This window comes from Molothrus aeneus, chromosome 2 (assembly GCF_037042795.1).
Source record: "Molothrus aeneus isolate 106 chromosome 2, BPBGC_Maene_1.0, whole genome shotgun sequence".
Classification (NCBI taxonomy): domain Eukaryota; kingdom Metazoa; phylum Chordata; class Aves; order Passeriformes; family Icteridae; genus Molothrus; species Molothrus aeneus.
In genome coordinates, this window is record NC_089647.1 from 104,294,984 (window position 1) to 104,308,876 (window position 13,893).

A 13,893-nucleotide genomic window follows, 5' to 3' on the forward strand; every position below is an offset into this window, starting at 1 on the left:
AAATGTGTATGTTTTACCGAGATGAGGAGTTGGTCTGCAGGTCATCTATCTCCTTCAACAGCATTGTTATTGGCAGGCTAGAGGAAAAGGTTCCTTACTGTTTTCACTCTGTTTCTGTGAATATTTACTCTTTGAAATGTGTCACTGCCTCCATTTCAGTGGCTGAGACTGCCCTGTGGCTTTGAACCACTTTGGTTTGATTCTATGATTAATTCTGTTATTCTGTGAACTCAAAAGTAGAGGTTCTTTTCATCTGTTCATTTTTCCAGAACAGAAAAAGCAGACCTGTGGCTTGGAAGTACCTGTGCTGTGGCTAAATAAGTGCATTATTTTTGTCCCTAGTGGAAAGTTAGATATCAAATGACATTGTGTGGAATTTGCTGCTCTCTGAAGCAGACTTTGTATTGGAATACATCAGCATATACCTACAGCAGGCATTTTAGTCATCCAGTCTTGCTATGCAGCAACAGCTTTAGTAAGGAGAGCATAAGCAACACACAAATTATTCCAGTTATTCCAGGTCCACATACCTGCCTTCTCTCTTACCCCTTCCCAACCACAGTGAAGTAGAAAAGGTAAGACTGAAAAAAATGCTAGTGCAGAAAAATTTAATTATATTAACTGTTTCTTAGAACTATGGGACAATTCAGATTGTTACTCTAAGAAAAATAATTTTATATATATGGATTTTCAATAATTTTGAGAAAATAAATACTTTCTCTTTCAGCTTGTAGTATGCGTTATATTTAAATTTGACTCCAGATTTAGAGCCATGGTAATGACTTTGGAAAATTTATTCATCCTTGTCACTACTATAAGGCAATTTCACTCTTCCCTGACTCTTTAGAGGTGTAATACTGGGAAATGTTAATTGACCAAATCCTCAGTTAGACGGAGAGAAATAAGGGAACATGAAGTATAATTCTGTTTATGAGTTTGACTTGGAAATTACCCATCACACAACAGATATTCAGAGGCAATAAAACTTAAGCTCTTTTCTATTTCAATGAACTACTTTGAACTCCCAAATGGACTATTTGGATTAAATGATATATATACCAGCTTTCTGTTATATATTACAGATATACCAGGAAAGCTGGCTGGGCCAGACACTGACCTCAATTTGAAGATACACCTTTCTTCTCTCATCCAAATGCTTCAACAAGAAAAGACAGGCATGGCTGTGAATACAGAATAGAAAGTATTTTTAGGTGTGGAGAAACGGCTACAGTTACCTTGCCTGTAAAAATCCCATGCCTTTCCTGGATTTGCCAAACATTGTCATCTATCTTTGCTCCTGATGCTGGCAGATGTCAGAAGGTCCCCTCCTCCTTCAGAGGCAGATGAAGTGAAACTTTTCCAATGAAGTTTGTGTGGATGTCAGAGGACAAGGGAACAGGTCAGCAAAGCAGACCCCTTGTTTAAGTAGACAGGTTGTGGCTATTCCTGTTCAATCTGACAGGTCTCTTTCTCATGAGTAATGCAAAAAAGAAAAATGGTTATTTTTCACTCTGTTTAAAAGCAAACATTATTTCCAGTTCTTGTCTTTTTCACCTTCCCCACTTGAGAACAAACAGAATAGCCAGCCAAAATCAACCACCAATTTTTCTCTTAAAACACGTATTTAAACACTACCTTCTTCTGATTCTTGCTGAAGCTACACAATCAGCAAATATCTGGGAATGAGTGGCCTTAGTAACAACTGTGCTTACAGAAAACATGTCACTCTTATTCTGTTTTGTTAGCCATTCACAGTGTGTTTCTTTTTAAAAATGTGTAAAACTACCTTGGCTTTGGAGACAAAAGAGAAAATGATACAATTACTACCACAGAGCTAACTCAGACTAAAATTTGCATTCTACCTTTGGCTTCTGAGCTAACAGTGATTTGCACTCTTCCCTGCTCTCCCTCCCTCCTTCCCCCAGGTGTAAAGTAATACTTCAAAACTTAAAAATGTGTCTTTGATAACTTTAAATTACTCTTAATACCACCTCCTCTTGTCATAACAAAGCAGGCTTATACTTCAAAGGGGACTGTGTGGTAGTTTTGACTAGATCAGTGGAATTATCATGGATTATTTTTAACTTTGGTTCCGGCTCTTTGAGTTTTGTTCTGACTGTCTGATTGAATTCATGGGAAAATTGAAAGCAAACCCCAGCTAAAGGATTGAGGTTTAAGGTAATACTAGCCAAGGAAGTTGATAACAGTTGAGACCCTGTTAAACACATAAAGGTTTCAGTCCAAGCATCTTGTGACCCAGTTCAGGTATTTGTAAAAAAACCGGGTGAGACATGAAGGTGGGTATCATATATTATGACTGGCTTGGAAAGTCATGAAGTTTTTTATTTAATTGGAGGTAGGAGAGCAGAGTTGAGCTTAAAATCAGTTACAAATCTCATCCTTTTCTTGCTGATTTGTTCTTCTTACAAAAATAGTTTTGATCTAGTATGATCAAAAACTATTTGGCACTTTTTTATGTCCACTGGAAAAGTGGGAGATGCACAAGGTGAAAGAGGGCAAGAAATTTGAAGAAGAAGAGGAAGTAATAACCAGAAGGGAAAGAAACAGAATCAGAGTAAACTGGATAATGAACAGGAAGAGATAACACTGAGAAGGGAATACATGTTAAGGTAGTACAGATTCTTTTATCTCCACTTTTTAGACTGTATGAAACTAATTTCCTGGATGAGCATACTTAATTGGGGGAAGAAAACTAATCAGATCAGATTCAAAGTTTACTGCAAAAATGATACTTTAAAGTGATAAATAATTCTTTGTTCAGTCTTCTACATCTCAGTTGTTTATTTTGAACCACAAAGACTTGTAATTGTAAAGATAATGAGGTATCTGATTTTTTTCTATCTTTCCTACTTTGTCATTGTCAGCCTGTTGTGCCTCCCACTACATCATGAGCAGACTTTTCATTACAAATCTCTTTAGCAAATCTAAACCCTTTCAAAGGGGAATAGCCCTGTGTTTCCTCCCTGGAGAATCCTGGACTAGTGAAGTGTTAAAATTGACTGTGTCTCTTCCTTTAACTGTGGTATAAACATTATAATTAATGCAATGAATGAGAAAACAAGTATTAGAAAAAAAATCAAAAGAAGAAAAAAGGGAAACTTTGAACCTACTAGGGTCAAAACCCTACACTGGTTCTGTCCTTCAGGGTTGGTTAAAAAGAAAAATGCATCCATTTGTGTCTGGCCATTTAAAACAGTCCATCTGAAGCTTCAATATAATCAGGCAAATAAAATTGTTTATGGTTAGTGATTCTGTTTTTATTGCTTTCTTTGTATGGAAATTAGCAAGAGAAAAATATTTCTGAGTTGGTTTAATAGAATACTTGAAGGAACAAGGTTTCGGGGTCTAAAGATTGGAAAATTACCACAAGTAATTTTACTCTCAGAATTAGTTTTGGGTTAAAGTCTGTCTCTAATAGAAAGAAAGAAAGTGGTTTTCCTTCATATTTTGATCAGTTTAATGTGAATGTGAGCAGCTTTTTTGAAAAGGTTGGTTATCAGATTCAAATGTGCCTATGATCTTACATAGATGTCAGTGCTTTTAGCATCTCTTTAATTTAGTTTGTCTTCTATTATGTCAACATTCCATCCCTTCCTTCCAAACAGGAGTAATTTAGGGTTAACTAGTAATATATAAAAGGTTTTTTTGATTAATAAATGAATGCATAAAATTCAACCCTGCATAGGTAGATTCTGTACTAACAGTGCGCCAGTGCATAATTCATAATTGCCTTTGACACCCCAAAGAAAGTGTACATTTTAAATCATCAGTCAGGAACACCCTTCTGTTTCTGAAAAAAATAAAACTCAAAATAAACAACACATTTTAATGTAAGCATCCATCAACATGGATAATTTTTAAAATCAGAATATTTTAAATCTTGTATTAATACAGGCAGCTCCCTAGTTTCTGAACACCTTTTGGAGATGGGTACAACCATCATAAGCTCTATGATCTGCAGTCTAAGGACTGTACTCAAGAACCGGACAAACAAGTCTGTTGACTCCTTCCATTTCAGGTTTTGTAAATGGGCTCACAGCCCTCACATGGAGCAGATTTAGTAGTTCTATTTACTTCGGGGCAATTACTTAAATTTGCTATTCCTAAAACTTGAACAACACAATGACGACAAGTAGCAAGAATAGAAATAAAGTCCTACAGTCAATCTAGAAACAATAAAAATAAAGCTCTACAGTCAATCAGGGGAGTGTGAATGAGTGACAGAGTGAGGAAGAGAAAATAATAGATGGCATTTTCTAGCTGACTAGGACAGGTCAGTAAGCAAATAATTGCTTGTAGGATTTCTTTTAGTGGCAAGGACAGAGGAAATGTCATATGTGAACTGTAAATACAACACTGATAAGATTGGGAAAATTGCAAATATATATCATTATGTAAACTACTTTCCACTTATTCTGACAAAATCAAAAACCAACTTGTGCTGTATAGCTGGTAGGAGAGTACTAGGCATTCAAGGATATGATTTGTGCTGAGTTGATGTAGACACCAAGTAAAGGTCAGATGAATCCTGACCTATAAATATGTGTTTCTTAATTTGTTAAATGAGTTATTTTCTTCCAGACATAGAGAGCTTTCCTCTTGCATTTCCCAGTGTTGTCTTCTTCATCCATGAAAATCAATGTAATTTAATGGCTAAAACAATATTTGGGATCTTAGAGTCGAATGAAGAGGCCTTTATTAAGATTCTGCCCGATAGGATTCAAAAAAGAATGTAATTTATGGAACTGTGGTTCCCAGAATGACTGAGAGAGGAAGGCACCCCTGGAGATTGTCAAGTCCAACAGGTTAAGTGAGAGAAGATTGCTTGGGGATATGTTTGGTTGGATTCTGAGTATGTCCAAGGATGTAGAGTCTGCAATCCCCCTGGACAACCTGTGGCAGTGTTCTTCATGCCCACACTTTCTTACTCTTACTCTTACTCTTACTCTTACTCTTACTCTTACTCTTACTCTTACTCTTACTCTTACTCTTACTCTTACTCTTTTACTCTTACTCTTTTACTCTTACTCTTACTCAGCATTTTGTGTGTTTCAGTTAGTACCTTTAGCCTCTTGTCCTGTTGCTGGGCAGCACTGAGAAGTGTCTGGTTTCTGCCTTCCTTACTTCTCCCATCAAAGTTTTGCAAAGATGGATAAAATTCCCCTGAGCCTTCTCTTATGCAGGCTGAGCAGCCCCAGTACTCTCATCTCTCCTCATATAACAGTAGCAGTTCCTTAATCATCTTCATGAGTCTGCACTGGCTGTGCTCTAGTATGTGCATCACCCTCTCATACTCAGCAGTCCAGAGCTGGACCCAGCGTTCACAGAATCACAGAATCAACTAAGTTGGACAAGACCTTTCAGATCACAGGGTCCAGCCTATTCCAGATGTGCATCACCAGTGGTGAGCAGAGGGGAAGTTCCAACCACCAGACTTCACCTGCTGGCAACCTTTTGCGTAATGCAGAGTACCATTGTCCTTTTTTACCACAAGGGCACTTTGCTGGCTTTGTCAAACCAGGACAAAGCTAGGATTAAGACATTTTCTGTCAAACTCCTTTTCAGCTGATTGGCCCCTATGTTATACTGGTGCCTGGTTTATTTCTTCCTGGGAATAGGGCTGACATTTCCTTTTGTTGAGCTTTGTCATGTTCATGTGTTGTCCCATTTCTCCAGCCTGTTGAGGTCCCTCTATTCAGCGGTGCTATTTGGTGTATCAGCCACTCCTCCCTGTTTTGTATTGTCAGTCCACCTCACTTTTCATTTAGCCAGACTCTACTCCATCAGCTTTTCTGTGGGGATGACATGGGAGACTATCAAGAGCCTTGTCAAAGTAAAGGAAAACAGCATCCACTGCTTTCTCTTAACCTATAGAAGACTATCAAGTGGGTTAAGAATGATTATCCTTTAAGTCCATGCTGACTGCTACAAATCACACTGCTGGCCTTCATGTACTTGGAAAGGGAGATTTTCTCCATCGATTTCTTAGGGACTGAGGTGTGGTTGTCCAGTCTGTGGTCCTGCAGGTACTTCTTCTATATTTTTCAGAATAAGAGTGGCATTTGCTTTCTTTCAGTCCTCACAAAACTCAAACAATCAACATGACATTTCAAAGATAATTGAGAATGACCTTGCAGTGACATTGGGCAGCTCCCTCCACACTTTTGGGTCTATCCCATTTTGTCCCATGGACTTGTGTCCATCTATTCTCTTTAAATGTTCTTAAGCTGACCCTGCTCTGGTGAGAAGTGATCTTTACCACTGGTCTTAGGGGTCTGGGACTGCTGAAAACCAAAGGCAAAGAAGGTATTCAGTACTTTAGTCTTTGCTGTGTCTTTTGTCACCAGGTTTCCCTACAACAAATGGGCCCACAATTTCCCTGACATGTCTTCTGCTGCTGATGTATCTCCTGGAATCCTTTTTCTTGCTTTTCACCACCTCATGAGATACAACTCTGCACAGGCTTGTCCTTCCTAACCATGTACCTGAACCCTCAGACAGTGCCTCTCTGCTTTTTCTGGGTCACCTGTCCCAGCTTTTGCCTCTTGCCCACTTCCCTTTTATGTTTGAGATTTTCTGGGAGTTCCTGTTCATCCATGCAGGGCTCCTGCCACTCTTGCGTGACTTTCTGCTCATGGAGCTGGACCCTTCTTGGGAAGTGACACATTTCAGTGGCAATTTCACAGTTCAACATACCTGCATCATTCCACTTTTGTGGCTCAAGCCCTAGACATATTGAACCTACTTTAATCATGACCTTAATTTTACTAGTGCATTGTTCCATCCCTAATTAGCTAAAGAAAATTGCAATACTTTAGCTTGATAATTAGCTTTCTTAAATGAATATTTGCTAGCTCACCAATTTTAATAAAATCAATGAGGGATATGCAGATTTGGGTTGCTCTAACAAATTAAAATATGGTACAAGAACTATGAGGGCATGGCTAGTGTCAAAGACGTTGTTTTTAAACAACTCAGTTTATCTTTCAAATGAATATTTAAATATTTTTAGACTATTATTCTTAGAGTAGGCTATATGGGTTAAGAAGATCTCCCCCGACTTCACTGAGAAGGAGCAGTAATGGCTCAGGCCAGGATCTGATGCAGAGCTGTAAAAAAGCTGATCTTTGAAATAGCTGAGCACCTTGCTTTCAATTCTTTCTGAGCACTACAGAATCACCTCTGCTTCTCTATAGCAATGGAGATTGCACTCACAACTGGGACTTAGCCCAAGAACACTGTGGTTGTAACCTTTCTCCTTTAGTATGCCACTGAAATTTTTTATAAAGCAGGGATGAGAAAACTATGAAATGTACATTTTTGTATTAGTCAGACTAAGTTTGTCAGGCACTCTTCTTCTGAAGTAGTTTTTTGTCTTCTAGTACATCATGCAGCAATAAACTTCTTGTTTGGGATTGGGAAATGTAATGAAGAGCTCTTGGCCTTGACATACTCCACTGTGTACTTAACACCAAAGCTTGTGTCTGTTCTGAATAACTTCTTGTCACAGTGACTGCTGTTCACAAAGTGTTAATGGTGGGATTTCCACCAGCAGGATTTAGAAATCCCAGAAGACATGCACTGTCAGAGTCCATGGACAAGCTTGAAACTATACCAGCATGCAATACTTTTGGAAATCCTTGCCCACATGCTATGATGCGGTCAACTGGGAGATGTAATCTACATTTTTTTGGTCAAGATGTCAGAAGATAAACAAATACCTCAGTCCTGGGTTAATCAAATAATAAACACTCAAAATCTATTATATGAGCAAAAAACAGAGAAAAAAATCTAGGTAACAAATCACCTTAATTCAATGCCTTTCCTACTGGTCCTTTCATGAAGTAGTAAAATACTTAAACAATCTCAGCTCAGGACAGGACACTAATGTGACATAAAGCCCAGGTTCTGGACTCTGACATTTTGCTGTACAGCTAAATGCAGATAATAATAAAGCACAATTTTAATGAATACAGATTTGGTTGTTGAATATAGAAACAAAATTTTGGGAAAAAATACCAGAAATTTTAATCATAACTGAGTTATTACAAGCTGCTTGAGCAGCTTCATTAAATGTCTCTGAAAGTCATTTCGAAAACTGAAATGATGGGTGACATTTAGTTTACATAGTGGGTAATATAAAAGATAAAATAATTTTGAAATATAATTGGTAATAAAGAGAATAAATAGTGTCTTATAAATATGCTAACAAGCCATTTTAGTGATATTTAGTATAGACATACTTAAAAGCAGTTAATAATCAGATCTTCACATTTAATGATGTTACTGTTTAATGGTGTTTCACTGCTTGATCCCTGAAATTATGTCTTTAAATAACATTACCAGCTGTAACCACTACTGTGCTATCAATTAATATTTGAAATTGTCTGTGATGGCAAGAAAAAGGGACACATAACATGCTTGTGTAATAAAAATCTCTATCAATGTGAATTTACCATGTGGGGGAGAGAGTTTTTGTATATAGGTGATTTCAGTGTTGGTGTTCAGGTTAGTAGCTTGAGAGCTTTCAGCAGGGGATTTAAAAATTTTCTTAGAATGATTAATTTCAAGGCTAATAATATAATTTCAGAACTTTCTGAGAGGACTGTCAAAGGAAAAGGATTTATATAATCAGTTATCTTGCTGAAAACCCCTTCAACCTGTGAAACTATACAGTGAATAAGAATGAACCAAAAGCCTATGCATGTAGTTATTCATCATGTGTGTAGAGTCATTTTTTATTGAGCTAATAACTAAAGATAAACAAGATTTTTAAAGAAAATATATATTTTTTTTCCAAAAGCATTGTGAGAATTTAGTATCACTAGAGAAAATATTGCTGAGTATCTCTGTGCTACAGACAAAATTTCCTCAAAATAATCTTTGGTCACATGCTCTCTTTTTGCATATTAGTGTAAAAGTGGAATGGATGCAAGTAGTGCTTGAGGACTCCTTGCTGTCCTTTCAGCTTAGACATTTAGGCAATGGCTTCTGCATCTTTGCAAGTCAAAAGGCACCTGATAAAGTCAAAGCAGTTTAAACAGCAGACCTTTGCTACCTGGATTACTCTGAAGAAGACAGGGGTAGTCTCAGATTTGTAACTCTGAAGATCCATGCAAGGGGAATGGACCAGGAGTAAGGGAGGAGGAGCCTCCTCCTGGAGGAGGAGCTTTTCTTCTTTTCCGTCATGACTACTGAGTCCAGAAATGAGAAGTGCTGTGGGGTGGATCTGCTCCAGGCAAATTCACTCTGGAAAAATCCTAGCACAGGGACCTGTCCTTTACCACTTGCACTTGATGTGCAGGCTAGGGAAGAAAAGACATATTAAAGATGTGGAAAAGAGATAGTCCTGTCCCTTTGTTGCAGTGGTGTCAGAGAGTCCAAGTAGCAGGAAAGTCAGCAGTTTTCACATTGGCCTGTTTTCCCCTGCACTGCTTCTGCTCTCTGTCTCTTTCAGAATCCACAAGTGCTGAAGGTCAGAAATTCCTATGGCAGAAATCTTCAGTATTTTTATGCAGGGTGAATTTTCCTATGTGCTGGAAACAGACACCCTCAGGATTCTGTTTTGCCTGCTCTTACTCATGGTTGCCCAGAGAAGCTGTGGATGTCTCATTATTGGCAGTGTTCAAGGCCAGGCTAGAAGGGGCTCTGAGCAACCTGATCTAGTGGAAGGTTCCTGCCCATGACAGGGACATTAGAAGCAGATGATCTTTAAAATCCCTTCCAACCCAAAGTGTTCAATGACTTGGTGACATAACTTCTAGTGCTTAATTGCTCTCCTAGGAAAAGTTTTCTCTTTAAGTCCTTATATATGTCACACAGCTCTTTGTAGAAAAAGAATGAGAGGTTGCACAAATATGATGTTGAAATTAATGCAATTAATGCAAGATCATGTGAATGTCCCAAAAATATTTCCAATAGTAGAAAGAAAACTTTAGACTGACTTAAAGAAGCAACAAACAAAGACCATAACTTTGTGTGCCTGTCTACATTAATTCATTATTGCATCTAGAACCTTTGCACTTTATTCATCTCCTGACATTAATTTTCACATGCTGTGATTTTACCAGCAAAACTATTATTGACTCTTTGTATTTTGTTGCAAGTGTCCTCAAAGTTTCTCCCCACTCATAGTTAAAATAGTGGACTTTTACTATTGCTCCCTAACCCTTCCCACGCCAGTGTATTTTCTGACCACTGAAGAAAAGTATTGGGTTTATCAGTCTTTGTGCCATGATTTCTGATTATCACATTCTGTTTTACCTTAATTTTGACTTAGGAGCTTTTTTTTAGAATGATAGGGGTCCTGTCTTTAAGTGTCTAGGCATTATGGAAAATAAGTTTCTGGTCCATGTTTGGGTTCATTAAGGGTCCAAGAAACAGTACATTCTAGAGAGATAATTGCATATATTGGTGTACAAATGAAAATTTGAAACATAAATAAAAGGTTTCATAAATCTAATTTATGACAACCTCAATGCATAAAGTTTTTTTTTGTTTTTTAAAATATATTTTGTAACCAGAAAAAAAATGCCTTGGTCTTACACCTGGAAAAGTAGATTTTTTAAAAACTATCAGAAAGGTTACAATGTGAAACTACAGTTTATTGATGATAAGAATTCTTATATCTTAAATCTCAAGATTATCCTTGGAGTTATATTGAAATGTTATTTGCAAGGAGCAGAGGATGGCACTGTTGGACTGCAATTAGAGGTGATACAGACTGCATATCTTGAATAACAACATTGCACTACATTGCAGAAATTCTATCAGATGTCTTACAAGAAGTGATAGCAGGAAAAAGATTTACACTCGTTTTGATCACCAACATTGTGCTTGAACTGTAGCAGCGAGATAGAAAAAATGATTCTTTTTTCAAATGGGATGTGGCTGTAGAGTAATGGAGAAAAAGTGGGTGAATAAAACCAAAACCATTAAGTCACATATTTTGGTAAATAAATTATTAGTATAATGTTGAAGGGCCTTTCTGGCACCGAGTCCTTAGCTGTGAAGTGCCTGAGGTACTGAGTATTTGCAAAGACTTTGGCTCTCTGAAGGAGGCACCATGGTATCCACAGGCTCTTCAGATGAAATAACCTACAGAGATTGTAATTCACATTGGAACAGAGGAGAGACCTGCAAACCACTTTAAAAAAATTGACTTTGTTCTCAGATATATATCTCCATTCCATATTGGTATAGGATACTGCTAGCCTGTTTCTCCAGATTTCACAGGAAGATTTTTATCTTAAAAAGCTGTTCAATATAGTGAAAGGCAAAGAATCACATTTGAGGCTTGTTAATATGAGTATTTAAAATTGTGCAGTCAAATGATTCAGTTTGTTATGCAAGAGGTCATTAGCTGTGCAAACTTCTGAATTTTGCTGTCCAGGTGTTACCAATAAAACCAGCATTCACTTTATTAATTTCTCTGTAATTCTAGCTAAGCTTATGATAAAACCCCCACACGTGCACCTTTTGGTTAAAGAAATTAAATTTCAACTTGAATCTGACTGCTGAAGTAGGCTCACTTGGTCTAGAAAATTTTGGGAAAGCATTCTTTTTGTGAGAATGGTGGGAACTTATGTTGGATACACACAAGCCACCTTGTGTTCAACAGGGCTTGTTTTCCAGGATTGCTTTTGCTGCCAAGTACATTGAGAAAAACGTGGAGGAACATACTAGACTGCTAATATCATTTTCAGGTTATTATCTCTTAAAAATAGGATCTGTAAAAAATAAAAATAAAGTAGAAGTACAATTTATTTGAGACCATGAATTTAGTTCTGAGAATTTAGCGTGATCATTTTACTGCAACTGGGCTGGCATTCAATAACCAAACCATTTCGAACTGCTCCTATAATTTTGCATTGTAGCTACAAACCCCAATGAAATTCCATGTTTTCTTGGGAGTTTTATGCATTCAAATGTACATAATAAATCTCAGCTCAGTTTCATTGCACTAAGACCTCAAAGCAAGTGATTTTTTGGTATTTACAGTTTTTATAATTAATCATATTACAGAGTTCTGCCAATACACTTTTCTGTATGCTTTCTGTATGTTAATAGTGTGTCACTGTTGCCTTATTTATTTTTCTATTGTGGCAAAGATCCTTTGTTTCCTTTTTATTTTTTTTTTAATTCAATTCAGTCATGGGAAGAAAAGAAAAGAGAAACTTTACATTCTGAATGCCATATTTTTTCATAGTACTTGTTTCACTCATTCCCAGTTTTATTCGCTCCTTGTGAACAATGAATGCTGTAGTTTGCACCAAAAGTTATATTGTCAGCAGTTGTGGTTTTTTTTTTCTCTCCCCAGTGAGAAAGACTGTTGTGATTCAAGCAAATTATGATGCCTTTTTACTGGGAATAACTCCTGTAAGAATTTAATTTTTAGGAATCCTCTTTAAATTCTCCTCAGCAAGTGTAATTTAATGCTCAAAAATTAATTTAAATTGGTCTAAATTCTCTACAGTCACATGGTTTATGGCCTGAAGGTATCTCAAGGATACCTTGTGACTATTTGTACCAATTTTATGTTATCATTACTCTGGTGACATTTCTGGTTTCTCATGGTTTTCGCTTTTCTAAAATACTTACAGCATAAAACCTGTCAAAGCTACAATGATCAAACATAAAAACAAACATTCCAATAAACATAAAACTATTGATAAAAATGCAATGAAATGAGCAGCTCTACCACAGCAGTAAGAATCCTCAGATTTCTCCATGTGCAGTCCCAATGTGTAGACTCTCTAAACCTGTCATCTTTCCAGAAAAATCCTACCAGAGAAAATCAACATGACAAAAATAGTTTCTAGGATTATGGCATCTGCAAATTGCTGCCCACAGAAGGATGTGGCAGCAGATAAGCAGTTTGATAGAGAAGTAGACAAATTCGTGGACTATTTATCCATAAATGGATCCAAAGACATCTAGGCAGGGACGTCCCTTTAGCATCCCTCATGCAGGAGCTGCTGAGGAGAAGGGATCCCAAGAGCTGGCCCAGCTGGAGGGATTGGTTTAACCAGAATCTTCTCTGCCACTGCCCTAGGCTGAAACTCAGGCATTCATGGATGTTTGGTCAGACATAGCAGTGCATTTATTGTATTCTTACACACTGAAATGCAGGGCAAACTTGGGTTTTCATACCACTGCATGTGTGGGTTTTAACTTTCAGTGTTTGTGAAGCCTTGGAATAATGCTGCAAGGATATTCAAGACTGCTCTCAAATCTTTCTTTAGGAATATTCAATATCCTGTTAAATGAACCTTATTAAAATAAAATGAATCAGATGTTTTTGTTTGAGAATGAAGTTTTTCTTTGGTTTAATTTTTTAATTGAGTGACAAGAAACATTTGTCTCAATAAATAAATGGCACGCTAGGATAACTTTGTGCAGTAGCTTATTCATTTGTAGGTCTTAATTCTGCTTCTTTGGGTTAAATGTGTGAGCACAAGTTTTACTTACTATTTTAAAAGACTATCAGGAAAATCCCTTCTTATTCAGACTGTATGTCAGATATGTAAAATTAGATGTTCTTGAAATAATATCCTACAGTCAACACATTTTTGGATAATAAAAAAAAGAAACTTCTGAGAGGTATGACAGACTAAAATATTTGGAGTTTTAAATTACTGGGATTAACTAATATATTGCATTTTAAATTTTGAAGCATAGAAAGTCAGAAATTAAGTGACAGAATGAAATATTTAGGATAAAATCTCAGTTTTTCTCAGGCCACTGACAAAGATTTTATTACTTTCTGTGGGGCTCTCCCACTAAAAGCACTGTCTGTACAATAGGCATGCTTGCTTTACCATTAATACATATTGTGTATATGTACCATGTATGAGGCACAACTGACAAATG